This window comes from Mobula birostris, chromosome 5 (genome assembly GCF_030028105.1).
Source record: "Mobula birostris isolate sMobBir1 chromosome 5, sMobBir1.hap1, whole genome shotgun sequence".
NCBI lineage: Eukaryota > Metazoa > Chordata > Chondrichthyes > Myliobatiformes > Myliobatidae > Mobula > Mobula birostris.
Genome location: NC_092374.1, coordinates 57586377 through 57611046, shown reverse-complemented (window position 1 = coordinate 57611046; position 24670 = coordinate 57586377). Strand labels below are relative to the sequence as shown.

At 42.8% G+C, this 24670-nt stretch overlaps 1 long non-coding RNA gene across 3 annotated transcripts in view; it reads left to right on the top strand.

Moving 5' to 3' along the window:
• The first annotated feature begins 14781 nt into the window (after positions 1-14781).
• LOC140197252 (uncharacterized) overlaps positions 14782-24670 on the top strand; it is a 59904-nt gene continuing 50015 nt past the window's right edge. Inside the window, exons 1-3 of one of the 3 annotated variants that reach the window (XR_011885897.1) lie at positions 14782-14912; positions 15855-15959; positions 16770-21555. This is a non-coding gene — a long non-coding RNA (uncharacterized lncRNA). Of the gene's footprint in view, positions 14957-15854; positions 15960-16769; positions 21556-24670 lie in introns of those variants that run through there. The other 2 variants (XR_011885895.1, XR_011885896.1) reach the window with 2 other exon arrangements.

The window sequence follows — 24670 nt, the reverse complement described above, 5'->3', positions numbered from 1 at the left end:
CTTTATCACTTCCTACGCATCCCCTTCGGTGTCATGAATAGTGTATCTGTCTTCCAGAGGGAAATGGACCAGATGGTGGACCAGTGCCAACTGAAGACCACGTTCCCATATCTGGATAACATCACCATCTGCGGTCACGACCGGCAGGATCACAACAACCTCCAAAAATTTCTCCAAGTGGCCAAAGCTTTCAATCTCACCTATAACAAGGACAAGTGTGTATTCGGGACCATCCGACTTGCTATCCTTGGGTATGTCATGGAGAACAGAGTCATTGGCCCTGACCCCGTCCGTATGTGCCCCCTGTTGGAACTCCCTCTTCCCGACGCCCTCAGAGCCCTCAAAAGATGCCTGGGCTTCTTTTCATATTACTCCCAATGGGTCGCTAACTATGCAGACAAGGCCCGCCCCCTGGTCAAGTCCACCACATTCCCCCACTCAGCCGAGGCCCGCGTGGCCTTCAGCCGCATAAAAGGGGACATTGCCAAAGCAGCAATGCATGCGGTGGATGAGGCCATTCCCTTCCAAGTAGAGAGTGATGCCTCCGACTTTGCACTGGCTGCTACCATCAACCAGGCGAGAAGACCAGTGGTGTTCTTCTCCCATACACTTCAAGGCCCTGAAATTCGGCACTCCGCGGTGGAGAAAGAGGTCCAGGCTATAGTGGGAGCTATTAGGCACTGGAGGCACTATCTCGCTGGCAAAAGGTTCACTCTGCTAACTGACCAGCGCTTGGTCGCATTCATGTTTAATATCCAACAGCGGGGCAAAATCAAAAACGATAAAATTCTGAGGTGGAGAATCGAACTCTCCACCTACAACTATGACATCATGTACAGGCCTGGGAAGCTTAATGAGCCCTCCGATGCCCCATACCGGGGAACGTGCGCCAGCGCGCAGATCGACTGGCTATACGCCCTACATGTAGATCTTTGCCACCCGGGGCTCATCTGGCTTTTCCACTTTGTGAAAGCCCGGAACCTGCCTTACTCCCTTGAGGAGATCAGGATGATGACCAGGGACTGCCAAGTCTGCGCAGAGTGCAAACCGCACTTCTACCGACCCGAAAAGGCACCACTCATCAAGGCCACCCGCCCCTTTGAGCGACTGAGTGTTGACTTTAAGGGCCCCCTTCCCTCCACCGACTGCAATGTGTACTTTCTTAACGTTATCGACGAGTACTCGCGGTTCCCCTTCACCATCCCCTCCCCGACACCACAACCACGTCAGTTATAAAAGCCCTGCGCAAGCTCTTCACTCTGTTCGGATACCCATGCTATATCCACAGTGACAGAGGGTCCTCGGTTATGAGTGACGAACTGCGCGAATACCTGCCGGCCAGGGGTATTGCAACTAGTAGGACCACGAGCTATAATCCCCGGGGGAATGGACAGGCGGAGAAGGAGAATGGCACGGTGTGGAAAGCCACACTCTTAGCCCTCAGGTCAAAGGGACTGCCGGTCTCTTGCTGGCAGGAGGTCCTTCCCGAGGCACTCCACTCCATCCGCTCCCTGTTATGCACGTCCACCAGTGCCACCCCTCGTGAGCGACTCTTGTCTTTTCCCAGAAAGTTGACCACTGGGACCAACCTACCAACTTGGCTGATGTCCCCGGGGCCAGTGCTGCTCCGGAAACATGAGAGGAGCAATAAATACTCCCCGATGGTCGAGAGGGTTCACTTACTTCATGCGAACCCCCAATATGCCTATGTGGTTTTACCTGATGGGTGGGAGGACACAGTCTCCATCCGCGACCTGGCGCCTGCAGGAGAACCGGGCCCCTACCCTGAACACTCCATGGTGACTATTAACCCCATACCCACGGATATATGTACCCACCAGACACCGTGCACTCCAAGCCCTACACAGACACCACACGACACTCCCATACCAGGCACGACGCTCACGCACGAGGGATCACCGACGCCTAACGTGCTGACACCTCAAGTCAGGCCGGAGTCAGCACAACCACCATCAACGGTGCTACGTAGATCACAGCGACGGACTTGACCGCCTGATAGACTTGACCTGTAAATACACTTGTTTTAAATATTGTCAGTTAACCCCGCGGGACTCGTTTTTGAAAAAGGAGGGGTGTATGTGATAAACCATATATATATGTTGTAACTGGGTTACCTGTCTGGACACGCCCCTCTGCTGACTGCCCCTGTGGCTCCTCCCACAGACCCCTGCATAAAGGCAATTGGGCCATGGCTCCTCCTCTCAGTCCAGGAGCAGACACTCAGCATGCTGGAGGTCACATTTTACTGCTAATAAAAGCCTTTCAGTATTTACCCTACTTCCAGTCTTTTGGAGTTATTGATGGTGCATCAGTTCGGTTCCCACCCCCCAGCAATTCTAGTTTAAACTCTCCCCAATAGCCTTGGCAAACCTCCCTGCAGGATATTGGTCTCCCTGGGATTCAAATGCAGTCGGTCTTTTTTGTACAGGTCACTCTTGCCCCGGAAGAGGTCCCAATGATCCAGAAATCTGAATCCCTGCCCCCTGCTCAATCCCTCAACCACGCATTTATCCTCCACCTCCCTCTATTCCTATACTCACTGTCACGTGGCACAGGCAGTAATCCAGAAATTACTCCCTTTGAGGTCCTGCTTCTCAACCTTCCTTCCTAACTCCCTGTAGTCTGTTTTCAGGACCTCCTCCCTTTCCCTATCTATGTCATTGGTACCAATATGTACCACGACCTAAGCCTGTTCTCCTTCTCACTTCAGGAATCAGAAACATCCCCAACCCTGGCACCTGGGAGGTAAACTACCATCTGTGTTTCTTTCCTGCGTCCACAGAATTGCTTGTCTGACCCCCTAACTATCAAGTCCCCTATTACTGCTGCCTTCTTCCTTTCCCTACCCTGCTGAGCCACAGGGCCAGACTTCGTGCCAGAGGCACGGCCACTGTTGCTTCCCTCAGGTAGGCCATCCCCCCCACCCCAATAATACTCAAACAGGAGTACTTATTTTTAAGGGGACAGCCCAGGGTACTCTCTAGTATCTGACTCCTGCCCTTCCCTCTCCTGAGTGTTATCTACTTAGCTGTCTCCCGAGGTCCTGGTGTGATTACTTGCCTATTGCTCCTCTCTATCACCTCCTCACTTTCCCTGACCAGACGAAGGTCATCGAGCTGCATCTCTAATTCCCTAACCCGGTCTCTAAGGAGATGCAGCTTGACACAGCTGGTGCAGATGTGGCCGTCCGGGAGGCTGGGAGTCTCTCGGACTTTGCGCATCTGACACCCAGCACAAAACACCGGTCTCACAGACATACTTCCTGTTTCTATTCCTCACAAGTAACTTACCTCGCCTCAACCTGTTATCGCCAAAGCTTGAATGAGCCAAAGCCCTACCACTCCCCTCAGATCACTCTGTCTTTGACTTTGAAGTGCAGATGTGGGGTTGGTGGTGAATGGTGCAGTCTGGTGTTCAGTGGTGGGGAGGAAGTGGGAACTTCTTGTTTGTGTTGCAGACACTTACCCATTCACATGTTTTGAGTGTGGGGTCAGGAGAAGAATTTGTGGTTTTCAGTGTTCTGTGTTCAGGTGGTTTTAAGGATCATCGGTTAGACTGCACATCAAGGTGATCTTCCTCAGGACAGACCAGCCTTCCAGTGGGAATTAGACACAATGTGTGTACTTGAAAGGTAAGGAAAGGGGACAGTATGATATTGTTTGAGACTTAACTTCATCTATCCTTCTCTTTGGAAATCTCTGAAACAGGGTTCACAAATCTGAACCATGCTCACAGGCTTGGTCTCACATCTGATTTGCACTGAACTTATGACGACATTTATACTACAATTCTAAAATGTCCTGTGCAGCGTCCACTATCTAACTCCACTTCTGACTCAGCTCATCTGCTGCTGAACCACCACCAGTGGCTTTGTTACCTCTAGACTTGTCTATTCCAAGATTCTCCTGACTATCCTACTTGTAAGAAACTTGAGGTAATTTGAGTCTCTGCTGCTCACGTCTTTAATTACAATGGCTCCATTTATACATTGCACTATGTATGCTGACCCTTCAAACTCCCTGAAACAACTTCATCATTCTCAATGGTGTTTCCAAATCCCTCACGATCGCACTCCTTATTATTTCTGTAAACTCCTCCAGCCCTACTGTTGGCTGTTCATCAATGAAACTGGGTTAGGAAACTCACTACACAACTCATCATTAATAAAAGCTAACACTTTATTGTCCCTGCACAAACAACAATGTAACTGTGTTGACCCCAGACAAACAATTTAAAACATGAATTCTACTGTTCCCTTTGTACCAATACTCACTCAGACTGCTTTTCCAATTTGTAACTCCAAAATAGGGGATCTCTGTTGGCCAGACAATCAATCCTTTTTCTCACATCCCCTGGCATGTGGGTACTTCCTCGCACGGTGGAAATGTCATGGTCCAGTCCGTGAAGTCCGCATTCCGGTTCATGGTCCGGTCTGTGGACTCAGGATTCTGGGTCTTCCAGCTGTCCCTTGTTTTGATTGAGTTAATCATAGGCACCTGATTCCCATCTTGGGGCTTGGAATATAAGTAGCCTTGGGGCTGAGTGTGAGCTGCTGGTTTGTTTTGTAAAGATCCCCTAGGAGCAACCTACCGGTGGAAGGCTAGAGTGGCCATTTGCCATCTTTAGGCCGTGTTGGGGAATTGTCCCCTCATGGAGCCTTGCTGTCAATAGTTGGAGCTGTCTTTGTGGTATGGATTCAGCTGTTTCCTGGGCCAGCTGAGTGGCTGCCAGCCACTCCAAGCTAGGTAGGGATCTAGCTATTTCTGTAGCCAGCTGAGGTTGCTGGCTGAACTGAGACTCTGAGCCACCCTGAAGCAGAGATGAATCTGTCTGTTGTCCTTTGGTGTTTGTCTCTTCTTGTCCTCACCTCTGTGGGATAAATCAGGCTGTTTTGCTATTGCCCTGCGGGGGGGGGGGGGGTGGAGATCCTGTTTTGTCTTGTCCTTGCCTCTGTGGGGTAAGTCAGGCTGTTTTGCCGTTACCCAACAGGTGGTCCTGTCCCACCTTGGTGTGGTGCGGTTGAGTCGTGGCTTGTCTGAGTACAAGTCCCGGCTCTATGTCTATGTACTGTCCTGTCTCATGTTGGTGTCATGTTAAGGATGAGTCCGGGCTTTTTGAAGGATAAGTCCTGGCACTATGTTAATGTATAGTTCCCCAGTCTGTCTCTGAGTTCCAGCCTCTGAGTTATCAGCCTCCACAATCTCAAGACCCCAGACCCCAGCCGGCAGCCGAGCTCAAGACCCCAGACCCCAGCCGGCAGCCGAGCTCAAGACCCCAGACCCCAGACCCCAGCCGGCAGCCGAGCTCAAGACCCCAGACCCTGAGGATCCCAAGCCGAGGTCAAGACCCCAGCCTGTCTGCAAGCTCAGGCCTCTAGACCCCAGCCACGTCCTGTCCTGAAGCTATGTCATGTCCTTGCCTGGTTCTGGGGTCCGAGCCTGAGGCAAGACCCAGGTTCTGGGGTCCGAGCCTGAGGCAAGACCCAGCTTCTGGGTCCTTGTCCAGTCTCGGGCTGGGAGTCAAAGCCTTGTCTCCTAGTCCATGGTTTCAAGTCCTGGTCCCGCTTTCCCTAGCCCAAGTCTGTGTTCTTGTCCCTGCTCCTGGTCTGAATCCTGTCACGTCCCTACTCTAGTCAAGTCCTGTTCCTTGTACTTCAGTGTCTGTGTCTCGCATTTGGGTCCACTCCCAACACCCCATTGTGACAGGAAAGCGTTATCGCTGATAGCGCAATCGAAGTGTCCACTTTTATATTCATTCCTTATCAACCCAAATGTAGCTTTCCATTGTAACTGGATATATATCATCTGATTGAGCCTTAACGCCTTTTTTATTGGCTCTGGTGCAGGACTACAACACACATTGTTCTATGGTTTCTACTACCCCCCCTCCCCCCCCCCCCCCCCCCCCCGCCGTCCACCCCCAACCTCATGTCTTTGTTCCTTTTAACTCTGACTGGTTGAAACCGGTCAAACTAGGTGACCCAGATATTGAGTTATCTTTATAGACTGCTGCTCTGGTAGGCTGCCACGTTACTTGATAAATAGCTATTCGTCTGACAATGGTCTCAGGTTGAGCAGCTCATTACCTGAAGCTCCTTGTGTCCATGTTCAATTGCTCTGATTAGATTATCCCAGAGTGAGAATCGGTCCAGAGTCCACAAAATGGGGGCAAATCAAAGACAATTTGTTTGTTTGCTTGCACTGTCCTTAATCCATTCGAGTTTGTCGATTTCTTCCATATTTGAATTCCGCCATGTCCAACACTACAGCCTGCAGATCTCTTTGCTCCTCCAATTCTGTTTTCTAGGTCACTATCAACTTTATCATTCCATCACTGATGGCAATGCTGTCAACTGCAAGGTCCTAGACTCTAGACTTCCCTCTGGAAAACTCTTCACCCTCTTCACTTAATTTGTCTATCACATGAACCAAGATTTTGGTCACTTTTACATACATCCCCTTTTGTGATTAAATTTTGTTAACTTTCTTGTAAAGAACCTTGGGACTTCAAATACCACACACCAGGTGCAGTATCAATGGAAGCCATAATTATCAATAAAACTTGTGGCACCCTTCTAGCTCATAATGAATATACGTTTCCTGATGCACCTAGCAAATGAGGAATTGGTGTTGCCAAAGCAAGAGCCCACTTCAACATTGCACTAAGCTTGTGAGAAGCAAATGTTTGAGGACATTCTGGGCTATTCTGGTCACAGAAGTGGTTTATTAGGATGGAATTGAAGACTATTAGCTACAAGAAGAGCTTGGACAAACTCGGTTTGTTTTCTCTGGAGCCTTTGAAGTCTGGGATGAGAACTAATAGAAGTTTTTAAAATTATGAGAGACACAGATAGATAGATAAGATAGTCAGAATCTTTTCCCTAGGATAGAAATGTCAAATACTGGAGGGCATGCATTTAAGGAGAGAGGGGAGAAGTTTTTGACAGAGTGAGTGGAAAGTGGCCTGGAACAGGCTGCCAGTGGTAGTGATAGAAACAGATACAATAGTAGCATTTAAATGGACACATGAATATGCAGGGAATAGAGGCATGTATGATGGGCAGACAGAGAAGATTCAGTTTAATTTGGCAATGTGCTGGGTGCTGACAACACGGAGCGACTGGCCTGCTCCTGTGCTCTACTGTTCTGTGTGTGTTCTATGCTCTGAGGCCAAGCCTCCTAATAATATAGGACCTCTGTGAGGGAGATATTGCTGAGATCATGAGGTTATAGTGCTGTTTCAGATGCTGATATTGACTATTATCTGGAGGGAGATCAGAACATAATCAGGCCCTTGAATCCATTGAGTCTGTATCTATTATCAAGCATCAATTTTTGCATTAATCTCCTGCCCCCACTGCCCCCCCCCCTCCCGCTTCCTTACATTCCCTTCAACTCCCCTCTGGATTCTGGTATTAGTCTACACTCCAGGAAAAAAATTGCGGTGGTCAATTAACCTTTGAACCTACGTGTCTTTGAGATGTGGGGGGCAAGTGGAGCACCCAGAGAAAACCCACAGAGTCAGAGGGGAATACGTAGGCAGCATCAGATATTAGGATCAAATCCTGATCTATGAGGCAGCAGCTTTACCAGCTGTAACGCTTGACAATGCGTTTTTAGTTGCTATCTAGATGGATATAGATGGTATTTGTGCCATCTATAAATTCACTGATGACAGCAGAATCTCAGTTGCTGACAAGGAGGCATACAGGATGAGCTCGATCAGCTGGTTAAGTGGTGTCACAACAACCTTGCACTCAACATCAGTAAGACCAGGAATTCATTGTGCACTTCAGGAAGGGAAAGTTGAGTGAAACCTCACCAGTCCTCAATGAGGGATCAGCAGTGGAAAGGGTGATAGTTTCAAATTCCTGGGGTGCAAAATCTCTATAGGTCTATCATGGGCCCAACATATTGATGCAAATATGGAGAAGGCATACTAGCAGCCTTGTGTCATTAAGAGTTTGAGGAGATTTGGTCCGTCAAATTTCTACAAATGTGCCGTGGAGTGCATTCTAACTGGTCACATCACCGTCTAGTATGGAGAGGCCAATGCACAGGATCAGAAAAAGCTGCAGGGGTTGTAATCTCAGCCAACTCCGTCATGGGCGTTAGCCTCCCAAGCTCCGAAGATGTCTTCAAAAGATGATGCCTCAGAACGGTAGCATCAATCGTGAAGGACACCCACCAACCAAGCCATTTCTACCATCAGGGAGGAGGTACAGGAGCATGAAGTCACACACTCACATTCTAGGAACAGCTTCTTCATCTCTGCCATCAGATTTATGGAAAGTCCATGAACCCATGAGGAATGCCCACTATTTTTGCATTACTTATTTAAAAAAATATATAAAACTTCTTGTAACTTGAGGTATATTTTATGCATTGCACTGTACTGCTGTCACAAAACAACACATTTCATTGGCATATATCAGCGATAATAAACCCGGTTCTGGTTCATTTTTAATGGTAAAACAGAGGCAGCCTGCAACCTGGGTTCATTACTGACTTCCAGTGTGGAATTTGCATGCTCCACCTGTGACTGTGGTAGGTACCTCCACCCCTCTGGGTGCTCTGATTTCTCCCACATTCCAAAGACACGCTGGTAATTAGCTGCTGTAAATTATCACTTAGTCTAGGTAAAAGATGAGATGAATGAAAGAGAGAGCTAGTAGACACCCATGAGGGGGTAATTTATAGGGCTACAGAAACTTTAAGAAGAAGGGGGATTAGGACAGATGAAACTCTGTTGGCTGCTGGTATGGACTGCTAGCCGTTTCTGTGTTGCAGGATATAAGTAAGTATCAGTTTTGACATGGGTGGAGGTCAATGTCTCTGAGAAATGATGGCTTGCCTTTTTCCGCAGTTGTTGACACCCGAGGCGAAGTAGCACAATCGAATACACAGCTGAATGCTGGAAAGGAATATTCAAAGCATGCTACACATAAAGAACAAAGTTCCTCTGGCCAATGCAGCTGCTGAGGGTTCAGCTTTGCTGCACCGTCTGCTTGCAGATGCTTGTCATCACTTCCTAAGCATCACTCACTTTATGGATTTGAATAGGTTTCTGGCTGTTTCATAAACCTGTCATTGCAGGCTTTCCTGTCAAATGCATGTAGTTACCTTTGAATGTGAATCTGAATACTGGCACCAGTGAATTGTTTCTCCCTTTTGTTTCTTGTTTCTTCTTTCTTGTTTACTCAGACAAGTAGTTACTCTGCATCCAAACATGGATTTAACCCAAAAATCAAACTGCTGGATGAACTCAGCTGGTCACACAGCATCTGTGGAAGGAAAGAGATAGTTCATATTTTGGGTCAAGGCCTTCATCTGAAGAAGACCCTTGACCAGAAATGTTGCCTGGCTATTTCCCTACACAGATTCAAGATTCAAGATTGTTCAATGTCATTTCCAGTACATAAGAATGAAATGGAAAAGAGTCAACAGTCGACGTTTCGGGCCAAGACCTTTCATCAGGACTAGAGAAAAAAAGATGAGAAGTTAGAGTAAGAACTATTTCTTGCTCTGACTTCTCATCTTTGTTTCTCCAGTCCTGATGAAGGGCCCTGGCCCGAAATGTCGACTGTTTACTCTTTTCCATAGATGCTGCCTGGCCTGCTGAGTTCCGCCAGCATTTTGTGTGCATTGCTTGGATTTCCAGCACCTCCTGATTTTCGCTTGCTTGTGAGGAGAATGAATTAATTGTTAATCCAGGTGCAATGCAACACAAAAAAACACAACAAGATAAGGAACAAAATAATAAAAAAAACACAAAAGTGTCACTTTATGTACTGTACGTAAATCAACCTATGTACAGTACATAAAGTGCCTCTAGGTACAGGTATGACTGTATATAAGGTGACTGACAGGAGATGAAGTAGTGATGGTTGGGGGGGTGGTGGGGTGGGTTAGTTGGTGGGGGTGTTAATCAGATTTATTGCTTGGGGTAAGTAATTATTCTTGAGTCTGGTGGTCCTAGCATAGAGGCTATATAGCCTCCTCCCTGATGGAAGTGGGGCAAACAGATTATGAGCAGGGTGGGTGGGATCCTTCATGATATTGCTGGCCATTTTTTGGAACTGTTCTATATATATGTCCTTGATGGCAGGTAGGCTGGTGCTGGTGATGCATTGGACAGGGTTGACTACCCGTCATTGAGCCTTCCTGATGCTGCCTGACCTGCTAAATTCCACTAGTAGTTTGTTGTTTTTTTTTGGCACAAGATTCTAGCATCTGCAGTTTTTTGTGTCTCCACGGATTTCAACCAATTTGCAGGGAATGGAAGCAAATGCTGTTCACGGTCCTACATTGTAACAACGATGACATACACATTTCTCAGTAAGAGCATTTTAGGTTTGAACAATGCTGTTACTCTGATCTCAAGATTTTCATTTTTGTAAAATCTCCCTATAATATGGGAAATTTGAAGATGAATACCAGGTATTTTTCTGAAATAGAAGGCTGAGTAATTTTGAATTTCCTTACCCTTATATATGCAATGAATACACTTCTGAGTTCTAAATTATTCTCCTGAATTAAACTTGAAGTAAGTAATACTTCTTCATTGTGCTATTGGAAACAAGTTGGGGATTGTACAGAGGAAATACTTTTTGTCATGATTTCCAGCCAGCCTTGGTTCAAACCAGAAATATCTTCAGATTCATCTGCTCCATTGTTTACACTTTGAAGAAGGGGAGGGGGGGGGAGGAGCGAAGGACAGAAGATACTGTCATTATGTTCAGGAGTAACATGGACAGGGCTTTGAACATAATTGTAGTTCCAACCTCTGCATAGCTAGTGGTGAGCCTCATCCCTCAATAAGCTTTTTGGGTATAGAACTTCCAATATCTTATGGAGTCCACTAGAGAATAGGATATTCTGGTTCTGCTGATGAGACAAGTTCAATAAATGACCTCAGAGTAAAAGGTCCATTAGAAAGTAGTGATTACAGTACTAGAGAATTCTGCATTCAGTTTGAGAGGGAGAAACTTAGGTTGTGTGTTAAACAGAGGGAATTATGCAATGAGGAAAGATTTGGCTACAGCAGACCTGGCAGATATATGAGCAGTAGGGACCATCAGAAAGCAGAGAGATTGATGCTTAAGGAGATGATTCATGATACTCAGCAAAAATCGGTTCTGGTTAGACGAAAAGTTTTGAGGGAGAGATAAAGCATCCATGGCTGATGGAGGAAAGTTCAGTGTGCTGTTACACTGAAAGAATAAATACAAGGAGGAAAAAGTTAACGGCTGATCAGAAGACAAAATGTATTAAAGGAAGACAAAAATTGTAATAGAGAGAAAATAAACTATGAGGTCGACCTAGAAGGAATGTAATAATAGGCAATAAGAATTTCTTTAAGTCTATAAAAGGGAGTTAAAGGTCCAAGCCAGCATTAGCCCTTAGAACATGACACTGGGGAAATTGCTACAGGGAGCAAACATGTCAAATAATGCAGATCTAACCAGATATTCTATATCCATCTTATGATAGTAAATGACATAAACAACCCATAAATACTGAACAATTCAGGGAGGGAATTGAACACTATCATAATCTGAGGCAAAAATTAATGGAGTTAAACACTAAGTTCCCTGCCCAGATGATTTGCATTTTATGATTCAAAAAGAAGTAGTTGATGAGATATAAAAATGTATTAGTTATTACAATTCAAATAGCCTTAGGTACTGGAGAAGTGCCTGATGATAGAAAACTGCCAACGTGACACCACTCCCCAAAAGGAGTAGAGGTAATAATTGAGTAACTTTAGGTTGATTAGCTTGAAATCCATTGTTGTAAAATTGTTAGAATCGATTGGTAAGGGCGTACCAAGAGCACATTCGGAAAACTGAACCAAACAGAGTCGGAACGGCCTCATAGAGGGAAAAACTGACAAATTTATTCATAAGATTTCGAGAAAGTGTTTATTAATGACTCAGTGGAAGGAAGCAAATGTACAACAGCCAGATTTAGAGACAGCACTAGAATGGGAGGAAAGGCAATTTGCAGGGTGAATTCAAACAGCTTACAGAAAGATGTTGTTAGGTTAAGTGAGAAGCTAAACATTGGCAAGTGGAGGATGATGTGAGAAAATGTAAAGTTATTCATTTTGGAAGCAAGAACAAAAGAATAGAGTATTACTTAAATTGAAACAATGCAGAAAACTCCCTTGCAAAGTTGGAATTCTATGTGAATGAAATGGAGAATGATAGTACAAAAGTCCAGCAGATACAGGAAAGGCAAATAAAATGGTAGATATTACTCCAAGGGATTTGGAGTTTAAGTACAGGGCACCAGTGAGAACATCTTGAGTACAATGAACAATTTCAGTCCTCCTGTTTAAGGAAAGACATAATTTCATTGAAGGCAGTTCAGAGAAGATCCTGGACAATGAAGGATTGTCTTACTAGGAAATGTTAAACAGGTTAGGACTCTATTTGTTGGACTTGGGAAGAATGAGAGATGGTTTTTTGAAACATAGGATCTTACATGAGTTATGGCAAATACTGATTAGATTAGATTAGATTAGATTATGAGGACACATAGTCCTCTTTTATTGTCATTTAGTAATGCATGCATTAAGGAATGATACAATATTCCTCTGGTGTGATATCACAGAAACACAAGACAGACCAAGACTGAAAAACTAACAAAAACCACATAATTATAACATATAGTTACAACTATATGTGCAACAATACCATAACTTGATGAAGAACAGGCCATGGGCACAGTAAAAAAGTTCAAAGTCTCTCTAAAGTCCCACACCTCACGCAGACGGGAGAAGGAAGAAACTCTCCCTGCCATGCCCAACTACAGTCTGACTCTGAGTCGTCCGAAAACTTTGAGCTCCGATCAGCCCTCCGACACTGAGTACTGAGCACCATCTCTGCCGATCGCTTCGACTCCAGCCTCGGTCGCCAGCAGCAGGCAAAGCCGAGGATTTTGGGGCCTTCCCTCCGGAGATTCTCGATCGCACAGTAGCAGCGGCAGCGAACCGGGCATTTCAAAAAATTCTCCAGATGTTCCTCTGTGCTTCTCACGTCTGTCTCCATCAAATCAGAATTGTGCACGGCATCCTACTTACAAATACAATATCATTTCACCGGAGAGCTGCACGCGCTGCGTCGTGCCGCTATCTTTTCCTCCTGCCACGAGAGAGGGCAGAATCAAAAGGAATGATTTTAGAATAAGGGAGCATTTATTTTAGATTGAGATGAGAAAGAATTTCTTCTCTCAGAGGGTCTCTTTCTTGATCAGCATCTTTAATACTTCTTACAAACCCATCTGTATTCCACATCAATATCCATAGCCCAGTTCAAAAGTGACTAAAGACTCAGCGCAATGTTATTAACTCATTTGGCCGTTTTTGAAAAACAAACAAGATGGGGTACTGAGCAATGGTTAATGACTGGATTAGCAATCCAGAGGCTAGGGCTAACGAACAGAAGACTTGTTTTTAGCCTTCTTCGACGTTGTAAATACCTGATCCAATGGCTTAGTTTTGGTGGCGACGTACCTGCAGGACTGATTGAAGGACCTCCTCCTTACATGAGCTGAGCTGTGGCCTTCGTTGGTCAGAGTTGACCATGGTTGTTGCAACTGAGTTGTCTAGATACGCAAGCCTGGGCAGTACGATATGGAGAGCAAGCAAGCTCCCCCTCTCCACGCATGTGCTGGACCCAAAGGAGTAGCAGAGGCCCTCTGTATAACTCAAACTCAGCAACATCATCATCTTTTTTTGCACTCTTTTCAACTTAATGACATCCTTGCTAATGCAGGGCAACAAGAACTGTAAGCAGTATTCCAAATGTGGCCTTCCTAATTCTTATACATATGGTTATGATAAGACTGCACAAAACACTAGTTAGTCTAGCATTATCCACAGTTGTGTTCATCAGACTGCAGGACAGATGAGAAGGATGCTGTTGAGCTTTACATGAACATTGTCAGGTCTGGAAGGTTTTTGCTATGAGGAAAGACTCTCTTTACAATAGAAGAAGCTGACAGAGATTTAGCTGTGGATCAGAAGGACTATTTCCCAGTAATACTTGCAATTTAAGGAAATATGCTGAGAAACTCTTCAAAATAGTAAAGGTAGGAACCTCAGAAAAAGTGGTTGTGGCAGAAATTCAGAATATTTAATAAGCACCTGCACAGAAGAACTTGAGAGGTAGTAACAATCAAGACCAGTGGTCCCCAACCACCGGGCCGCGGACCAGTACCGGGCCGCAAAGTATGTGCTACTGGGCCGCGAGGAAACGATATGAGTTAGCTGCACCTTTCCTCATTCCCTATCACGCACTGTTGAACATGAACATAAGGTTGCCAACTGTCCCGTATTTGCCAGGACATCCCGTATATTGGGCTAAATTGGTTTGTCCCATATGGGACCGCCCTTGTCCCGTATTTCCTCTGCTAAGGTAGAGCGTTCCTCTGAAACCTTTTGTGCCGAAATGGCGTAAAGCAAAGAAGCAATTACCATTAATTTATATGGGAAAAAATTTTTGAGTGTTCCCAGACCCAAAAAATAACCTACCAAATCACACATAAAACCTAAAATAGCTCTAACGTATAGTAAAAGCAGCAATGATATGATAATTACACAGCCTATGTAAAGTAGAAATAATGTATGTACAGCGTAGTTGGGAAGATTAAGCTAAAACTGATTTGTGGAAAAATCGGCACGTCCGCGCATGTGCACACGGGTGCCCGCGCAAGGCTTCATGGTCATAGTAGTCTTTCTCGGGGTAAACACAAATATCCCGTCAACACACACAAAAATGCTGGTGGAATGCAGCAGGCCAAGCAGCATCTATAGGAAGAGGTACTGTCGATGTTTCGGGCCGGGACCCTTCGCCAGGATTTGACTGCTACTTTTGTTCCTTATTTGTGAGTAAAAAGTTGGCAACCCTAACTGTAAAAGATATGTTGAGGTGAGTTTAACCCTACTTGAGCACCCACCACCCCCGCCCCCCCGGTCGGCCGGTCTGCAAGAATATTGTCAATACTAAACCGCTCCGCGGTGCAAAAAAGGTTGGGGACCTCTATTCAAGACCATGAAGAAGGCTGGGAAGTGGGATTAGGTTGAAAAGGACTTTTTTTAAAATCAAGGCAGAGTTTGCCTTCCCCAGATGACCCCTGCCAACCACGAATGACGAGCCCCATCTGCCCGAAGCAACATAAAAATCACTTGAGCGGTTAATCTAAAATTAAAATAAATTCCCAGGAGCTGGACTCCACCTATCTTGGTGTACACTAAATGCATTTTTGTATTTATTGCTCGGTCCAAATGGTAAATTGTGAAACCATGTTAACACTGGTTTAAGCTAGTAAAGCTTGAAAATGGGATGCCGCACAATTTAATGAAGTTTGCCAATTTACCGGAACCAATTCACATCTCTTGTCTTTGTACATTGCTTTATTCACATTCAAGACCCTGGATACAGAGTGATATTTTCAAATTTATACTCTACTCTATCATATTGTGATTACAGTTCCTAAAGGCCTTTATAACTAGGAGACCTTCAATTAACCTTTGAGATATGAAATACAAGATGTATAATAACCCATTCACTCATTGCTTCCTCCCCACACCTATCTAGGAAAGCACTTCTCATACAGTACATGGCATCCTCCATATTAGTGTTGCTCATTTAGTATGCCCAGTCTACATGTAGGTCAAAATTTTCTGCAATTATCATATTATTCTTGTCATAAACACAGATAATTTCCCAATCAATACTGTACCTTAAATTCCAACTACAGTTTGAGGGCTTACGTACAACTCCCAATAATATTTTGTAACCCTTGCATTTTGTTTGCTTCCTCCAGACTGATCGTCCTTCTCGATCTTCTCTGCCAGGACTGTTGCCACTATACCATTTTTTAACATCGGGGAAATTCTGACCTTTCTATTTTTTTCTTTCTCTTTTAAAGGTAAGTACTCGGGAGATTTCCTAACCTTGGGCTTTTTGCGACTACATTTTATTAAAGCCGCTTTATTAAGTACAGCTGTACACCTGCTTGTTAATGCAAATACCTAATCAGCCAATCACGGGGCTGCAACTCAATGCAGAAACGCATGCAGACGTGGTCAAGAGGTTCCGTTGTTGTTTAGACCAAATGAGAATGGGGAAGAAATGTGATCTCAGTGACTTTGACCATAAAAAGATTGTTGGTGCCAGACAGGGTGCTTCCAGTATCTCAGAAAATACTGATTTCCTGCGATTTTCATGCACAACAGTCTTGAGAGTTACAGAGAGTGGTGCAAGAAATTTTTTAAGAATCCAGTGAAAGGCAGTTCTGTGGACAAAAGCGCCTTGTTAATGTGGGAAGTCAGAGGAGAATGGCCAGAGTGGTTCATGCTGACAGGAAGGTGACAGTAACTCAAATAACCATGTGTTACAACAATGGTGTGAAGAAGAGCATCTCTGAATGCACAACACATTGAACCTTGAAGTGGATGGGCTACAGCAGCAGATGGTCCCAAACATACACTCAGTGGCTGCTTAATTGGTACAGGAGGTACCTAATAGAGTGACCATTGAGAGTATGTTTCAGTAGTGGCTATTTGGTTGTGCCCCTTTATTTCTATCTGAAGTGTGAATCCATTATCTTGTTACATGTGCTACATGTGCATTCAATTCATGTTTTATTACCCATTTTCTCTTCTTCACTGTAACTGGAGGTTTATCCTTGTATTTATGTGCACTTTTCTTTCCTTACCTATTCTGCTACTCAATATAGGTGATCTTGGACAAGAGACAAAGATGTGCCTATCAGCAAAAAGCCCGGTCCCAAAGACTCTTCAGAAGTATCTGAGTAATGCATTCTCAGCTTCAGATTCTCCATCATTCAATGAGACTTGGGTGCAGCCTTCAAATGTGCATTCATAGCTGGACTGATCCCTGGAACAATCAAGGTCAATTCTGTCCTCTGGTGCTGTCCATGTGGAGTTTGCATGTTCTCCCTGTGACCATGTTTCCTCCCACATCCCAAAGGGTTAGAATGGCCTCTGTAAATTTCTCCTAGTCTGTAAGTGAGTGGTAGAATCTGGGAGGAACTCGAAGGGAATAAAAGGCATTTGGGAAATAAAATGTTAAATAAGTGTGGATGGGTGCATGCTGATTGGCACAGTGTTGATGGAGTGCAGGACCTGTCACATTCTATTTGACTTTATGACTATAATTTACCGTCGTAACTACATGGTGCACCTGCTTGCTTGATTTCAGTGCCTTGTGTGTAGGTTCCCATATCCTCTATTCTTTACATTTCCAAAATTAATTAATGGTGTTTGCCTTTCTGGTTTTCCTATCAAAGTGAACAAATTCACATTTATGCATATTATTCTGAATTTTCCTTTAAAAAATTACCCAAATTGCCTTGAAGGTTCTTTACATCTGTCTTATAACTCACAGTCCCAACTAGTTTTGTGTCAATTGTCAACTTAGAAATATTACGTTCAGTTCCTTCATTCAAATCATTGTGAATAATTGATTCCTGCAGCTATCCACTAGTCACTGCCTGCCACTCTGAGAAAGATTCGTACTCTCCTATTTTCTGTTCCCCTTATCAAGAGAAACACACAAAATCAGTGGTTCAGACAGCACCTATGGAGGGAAATGGACAGTTAACATTTTTGGTCGAGACCCTTCACCCAATGCAGTTGACCTGAAATGTTAGCTGTCCACTTCTTTTCATAGATGCTGCCTGACCTGCTGAGTTCTTCCAACATCTTTCTTCTTTCCGCTTTCCAGCATTTGAGGTCACTTGAGTCTCCAGTCTTTATCTATGTCATGAGCCCCGTGGTTTGCACAGAGCGTTGAGCCTCAGGGGTTTTCGAGCATCTGTATTTACTAATCAATATCTTAACTGGAGTTGTTAAATCTTTGTGTTTTCACTTTAATCTTGTCAGGTTAATTGTGGCTGGCATATGTTTCCTGCATTCCATGATTATTTAAAGAGGTCTCCCATTCAGTACCTTGTTGCGGTGAGGATGAATTACCTCATTGTGTCACTCAGTCACTGTTCCGAGGCTCTGACTCTTGCTTCTGTCTCTTTCTGGGGATCCTGCCGAGCCTCTGTATCTGAGTCCAGTCCTTTGTGAGCACATCATGACAATCAGGAGTCTTGTGAAAATCCAAATATACCTCATCCACTTTGAGGTAAATATTCTACCTCAAAGACTGTAGTGTTCTTGTCAATCACAATTTCCTTTTCAGAAATCTGTGTCTGATGCAGATGATAATTTCTCAGTGGAGACACAATAACTGCAGATGCTGTAGTCTAGAGGAAATGAAATCAAGCTGTTAGAGGAACTCAACGGGTTGGGCAGAATCTGTGCAGGGAAATGTATGTCAGTATTTTGGGCTAAGACATGAAGGGCTTTGATCCAAAATAGCATCTGTGCTCTTCCATCCAATTAGTTTCTAAGTGACTCATTGCATCCCTTGTTACGTGTAATGTTTTCTCTACAGCTGCTTTTAGGCTAATCAATCTGTAGTTCCACGTTTTCTCTCTCCCACATTGTTTTTTTTAAATAGTGGGGTTCTATTTGAAACCCTCCAAACTGCAGCAAATGTTTGGTTTATTCCTGACCTGCTGAGTTCCTCCAATATTTAGTGTGTACTGCTCTGGATTTCCAGCATCTGCAGAATATCTTGTGTTTATGTTCCATTATTCTGGAGGGTGGTGATAAAGCATCCATTATTTCCATGGTTACCACCTTTGGCATTCTGGGATACAGATTATCAGGCCGTAGGGAAATGTGGACTTTAAGTTCATTTGTCATCTTTCAGTCCCTTCATAGATATGAGTGACAGGCTGACAGTATCTGAAACATAGGGTTTTGCCTGAATTGCCTGCTTCTCATGAGAGCGGACATTGATTCATTGGGTTCACGTACCATTAATATTTCCATTAGGAACACAGATCTTCTTATCAGCAGGAGATCTCATTTGGATCCAGAGAAGAAATTCCTCATGGCGAATGTCACGCTTCTGGGAAGCACGTGCAATTTCTTTGTTCTGAGTAGGTCCACACTGCCAGGCATTCTTAGCAGCTAGCATTGCCAGAGAGATTGATTCTGGTGAACAAAGACAATCTTCTACTTCATTGTCTCTTCACACCAGTGCACTCTCTGACCACAGCAGTCAACAGGAGCCATGCAAGCACTACAGTAGCAGGGCAAAACAACATTAGTCTCCTAAAAGCAAGATTTCATTGCTGGTGTCAGTGTGAGATGTACTGTACGTCAGTGCACACTTTGCTAATATGGACACCAGTACTGTGCTGCATAATCTAACAAACATTAGCCAGCATGTAGTGGCAAAGATGCAGGGAGGAGTCTTGGAACCAGAGCTGAGTCTTTGGCCTACTCTACCTGAGGACTGTGGCAGCTAATTTAGTATATTCAACACAGTTTATGAAAGATTTTTAAATGGGATTAATTGGAAAAGTTTCCTTGAGGTTGAAGATCAAACAGAATGCAGAAGAGGCTGAGTGGCTGAAGAGCCTACTCCTTCTGTTTATTGTGTTGCTATGACCAGCCGTGGCTATAAAGAATCCCTCCAGTAATGGCGTGCTGACAACAATGTCATCATTAAGGCACCCGTGGAATGAGTAACTTAGCAACTAAGTTCTGGGTAAAATATATCGTGTTAGTTTAAGCACACACTATGGACCGAGGAATGTGTCTGAACAGCTTGCAGTCAGTTCTGAACCTGCCCAGTCAGATCACCTGATGTAGGTAGACTGCCCTTTAAATAACAAGAGTAACAAACATGCATGATGTGCTTTTCATTTTGCTGAGATTATTCCATAATGTTTGTAATGTGGAGTTTTGTACTCCAAAGATGCAGGTGGAAGTGAATACTGCAGCAATAGTAACATTAATAGATATCTAACCAACACCTGGAGAGGGCCAGGCTATCAAACATGGACTAGTTATTTACCACTATTGAAAAAAATTCAAGAAGATCTTGACAAATGGATGATATTACCAATAACATTAGTAGGTAGAGTCAATGTTATAAAAATGAATATATTTCCTAGATTACAGTATTTGTTTCAAACATTACCAATACAATTGCCACAGAAATTTTTTCAAGAGTTAAATAAATGTGTGAGAAAATTTCTTTGGAAAGGTAAGATGTCAAGAATATCACTGGAAAAATTGACATGTAAATTTAGGTTAGGAGGGTTACAACTTCCAAACTTTAAAAACTATTATAAAGCAAATCAACTTAGATTTATTGCATCTTTCTTTGATGATCGAAAACCAGCATGGATTAAAATAGAACTAGACAAGATAGGAGAAAATAGACCTGAAGATTTTATATATAAATGGGAATCTAAATTGATACGGGAAAAGAAAGAATCTCTTATATTAATGCATTTGATTGATCTATGGAATAAGATAAATGTTGATAATGAAACACAGAAATCTCTATTAGCAAGGAGGCCTTTGTTCCAAAACAGACTTATTCCTTTTACAATGGACAATCAACTTTTATATAATTGGTACCAAAAAGGGATTAAATTTATAGGAGATTGTTTTGAACGAGGTATATTTATGTCATTTGAACAATTAAAGGATAAATATAAAATATCTAATAATACTTTCTTCTGTTACTTTCAATTAAGGGCTTACTTAAAAGGTAAGCTGGGTCAAACAATGTTTTTGCCAAAACCTAATGAAATTGAAATTTTAATACAAAAAGGAAAAATTAAAAAGTTTATTTCTTGTATGTATAATTTGATTCAAGAACAGACAATTAAACAAGGAACCCATAAGTCAAAGCAAAAATGGGAAACAGATCTGAATATTAATATTGATGAAACAAATTGGTCAAGACTTTGTCTTGACAGTATGACAAATACAATAAATGTTCAATTTATTAGTACAATATAATTTTTTACACCAATTATATATTACACCGCAAAAAATAAATAGATTAAATTCAAATCTATCTGATAAATGTTTTCGGTGTAATCAAGAAATTGGTACTTTTTTACATTCTACTTGGTCTTGTTTTAAAATTCAACCTTTTTGGATAAATTTAAGAATTTTATTGGAACAAATTACTGGAACTCAACTTCCACATAACCCTGTATTATTTCTACTAGGTGATATTGAAGGGATAAAAGCGAAACTTAAATTGAATAAATATCAGAAAGAATTTATAAAAATTGCATTGGCAGTAGCTAAGAAGACTATAGCAGTTACTTGGAAATCTGATTCGTGTTTAAGTATGAATCGTTGGAATAATGAAATGGCTAGTTCTATTCCACTCGAAAAAATTACTTATAATTTAAGAGACAAATATGTAACATTTTTGAATATTTGGCGCCCTTATTTACAAAAGATAGGATGGCATATTTAAGTGCTCCGATAAAGACTTTGGTCACTTGGGGAAAGTAACGAATAATTATACCAAATTTATTTTGAATCCCATGGAGCATGTGGAAACCTTCCAATACCCAGGCGGTTCTTTTCTTCCTTTTTTTATTTTTTCTTTCTTTCTTTTTAGGTAGGACTTTATATGGGGGGGGAGGGTTAAGGGGAGGGAGGAGGGTAGATTCTTTTTTTCATGTATTCCTTTTGAAAATTCAATAAAAATTATATTACAAAAAAACATGGACTAGTTTTTCAACTGATGTAACCCCCATCTCCCCCAACTGCCCCCCGAAATGATCATTAGAGGGATCTACACTGGGTAAAATCTAATACTGTGTGATTAGCACATAAAAGCAGGCGCTATCAAACCAATTTCTGCATGATCACTTGAGAAAAATAATGAACCTGAACTTGTTTTGTCTGCACTTTGTTAATTGTCCTCTTATTTAATTATTTTATTCACCTAGCAGGTGGTGTTTAATGCAAATCAATAGACTATGATGTGATGCTTTGCTGTGCATGCATGGCCCCTTCCTCTTCCTCAGTCAAATGCCATTTTCTGCAACATCAGCTGAAAATTCAATGTTGCCTTTCATTTATTTGCATATGATGACAATGAACATAAGTCAAAATTATAATTTCAAAAGAACATGAGAATGTAATATTGGTTCTGGTTTTCTCTCTCCATTTGCACAACCTAATTTTCTAGGAGTTTTTCTACTGCTCTATGTTCTTGTGTATGTTCTAACTCCACTCATTAACTTATCAATCAGATCACATTAATAGCTTGGGGCACCGTGACAACCATGGACTTACCTAGTCAGAACTATTATCTTTGTCCTAGTCATTCCACCCGCAACTTATAACAAACCCGACTTCTCTCTTTCCAATTCCAGTGAAGGGTTTTGGTGCTGAATCTATAACTCTGTTTCTCTCTTCAATTACTGACTGCTTCTGGCATTTGTTTAAACATGATTCCCACCTCTTCCAACTCCTCCACTATCACTAATTTGTCAGGCTGCTCGCCTAAAATTCAGGTGCACTGCAGGTAACCGCAAGTTCCTTCGAATAAACCAGATAAACTCGGGATCCCCAAACACATTGATCTTCCTCACTAGTTCTTTCCATTCCCTGCCACACTCAAGCCAATTCATATTCTTTATATCTTTATAATCGAAGAGCAATAATTGACCAAGAGCTATATTTCTGATCCCATATTTTCTCTCCACCATATTGTTGTTCTATTCAGCACCAAGGTCATTCAAGTCTTTGTTATCTCAGGCCCTGAGTACTCTAATGCTTTCCTATTCACACTCCCGCACATCATTTGCTGCCTTGTCACCATTGCTTTCACTAACCCACAATGAATTTGTCTACCAACACCTCATCTTTAAAATTCACATCATGAGTTCAACTCTTTCTATAGCCTTGTCCCATCTTATTTTCATAACTCTCACTTCTGCCATCAATCCTCTGAGATCTCCGTGTATCATTGGTGACCACACTTTCAGGACATGGATATAAGATCAATTATTCCACCCCTAAACTTCTCTGCCTCAATCCCTAAGGCAGCATTTTAAACCCAACTCTTTCCAATCATTTTAATCACCTGATATCTCTTTGGCCCAGTGTTATTTTTGTTGGATGACTCTACTGTGAATTGCCTTGGGATAATAAATGTTCTACGTAAGCCCAAGTATTCTTGTTAAAACTTGCATTACATAAAATGCTTCATCAAATCAATATATATCCTTAATCAAATCCTGTATGTAGTATATGTAAATGACTTGGGTAAGAATGTACCGTAGGTGATAAGATTGATAAATTTGTAGATGACACAAAAATGGGTGCAGACAGAGATTGCAGAAGTTGTCTAAGGATATAGCAGGGCATAGAACAATCAGAAAAATGAGCGGAGTGGTGGCAGATGCTATTTAATCCAGATGACGCTGAGATAATACACTCCGTAAATTCTGAGTGCAAGGCATCAAGAAACTTCCAGGGACTTTAGGAACATTGATGTACAGAAAAATCTTCCGCATGTTTCTCTGAAGGAGTAATGCAGGGTGGATAGGGTAGTGGAAAAGGCTTGTTGTCATATTCTGAGGCTTGAGTTGTAGCTGTACAAGACACTGGATAGATTTCACTTTGGCTATTGTGTACAGTTCTGAGCACCACACAGTGGCAAGGATAGGGTAATAACTGAGAAACTACAGAAGAGATTTACCAAGATGTTGCCTGGAATGGAGCTTTAGTTAAAAGGAGACATCAGATACGACAGGTTTACTCTCACTGGAATGTAGGACTTCGATGGGTTTACAGAATTATGAGGGACATGGGTAGGATAGATAGCCAGAGTCTTTTTCCTAGCGCAGAAGAGCCTAGAGCAAGAGGGCACAAGTGAAAGTTGAGGGAGAAGAATTTAAAGAAGATCTGAGGGGTAGGTTTTCACACAGGGCATGGTGGTTATCTGGAATGAGGCCAGGCGAGGCAAGTTTATTTGAGTAGCACTTTCCAAACACAAGGCAGCTCAAAGGGCTTTACGTAGAACAAGATATAAAAGTCAAACATCACATTTGCGACATTATAAACAGAATAAGATCACACATAAAATAATTAAGTAAAATTTACAGTGCAGGAAATTCTAATTAAAAGTTACAGCGAAAAGAGAGGTTTTAAGGCTCGGTTTAAAAGAGCTTAAATTTGGGGCAGTCTTCAGATTATCTGGAAGGTTATTCCAGTTACGTGGAGAATAGTAACTAAAAGCTGCTGCAGCAGGTTTAGTTTTGGCCCTGGGACGGTATGCAAACCCACCCCACACAACCTGAGAGCTCGGGAAGATTCACAATGCAACAAGAGATCGGAGATGTATTTTGGTTCTAGACCATTCAGTGCTTTATAAACCAGAAGTAATATTTTAAAGTCAATCCTCTGATGGACAGGAAGCCAGTGTAGTGATCTGAGAACTGGAGTGATGTGTTCTACTTTCTTAGTGAGGAGTCTAGCAGCAGTGTTCAGAATTAGCTGTTGCCGTCTGAGGAATTTTTTACAGAGGCCTGTGAAAACGCCATTTCAGTAGTCAAGCCTACTAAAAATAAATGCATAGACGAGATCTTGCTGAGACATAAGCCCTTTAACTCTTGCTATATCTTTTAAGATGAGCTGTCAGGGGAGGTGGTGAAGGCTGATACAATTAAAAATGTTTGGATAGAAATGGCGTACAAGGATACAGGCTTAATGCGGTCAAGTG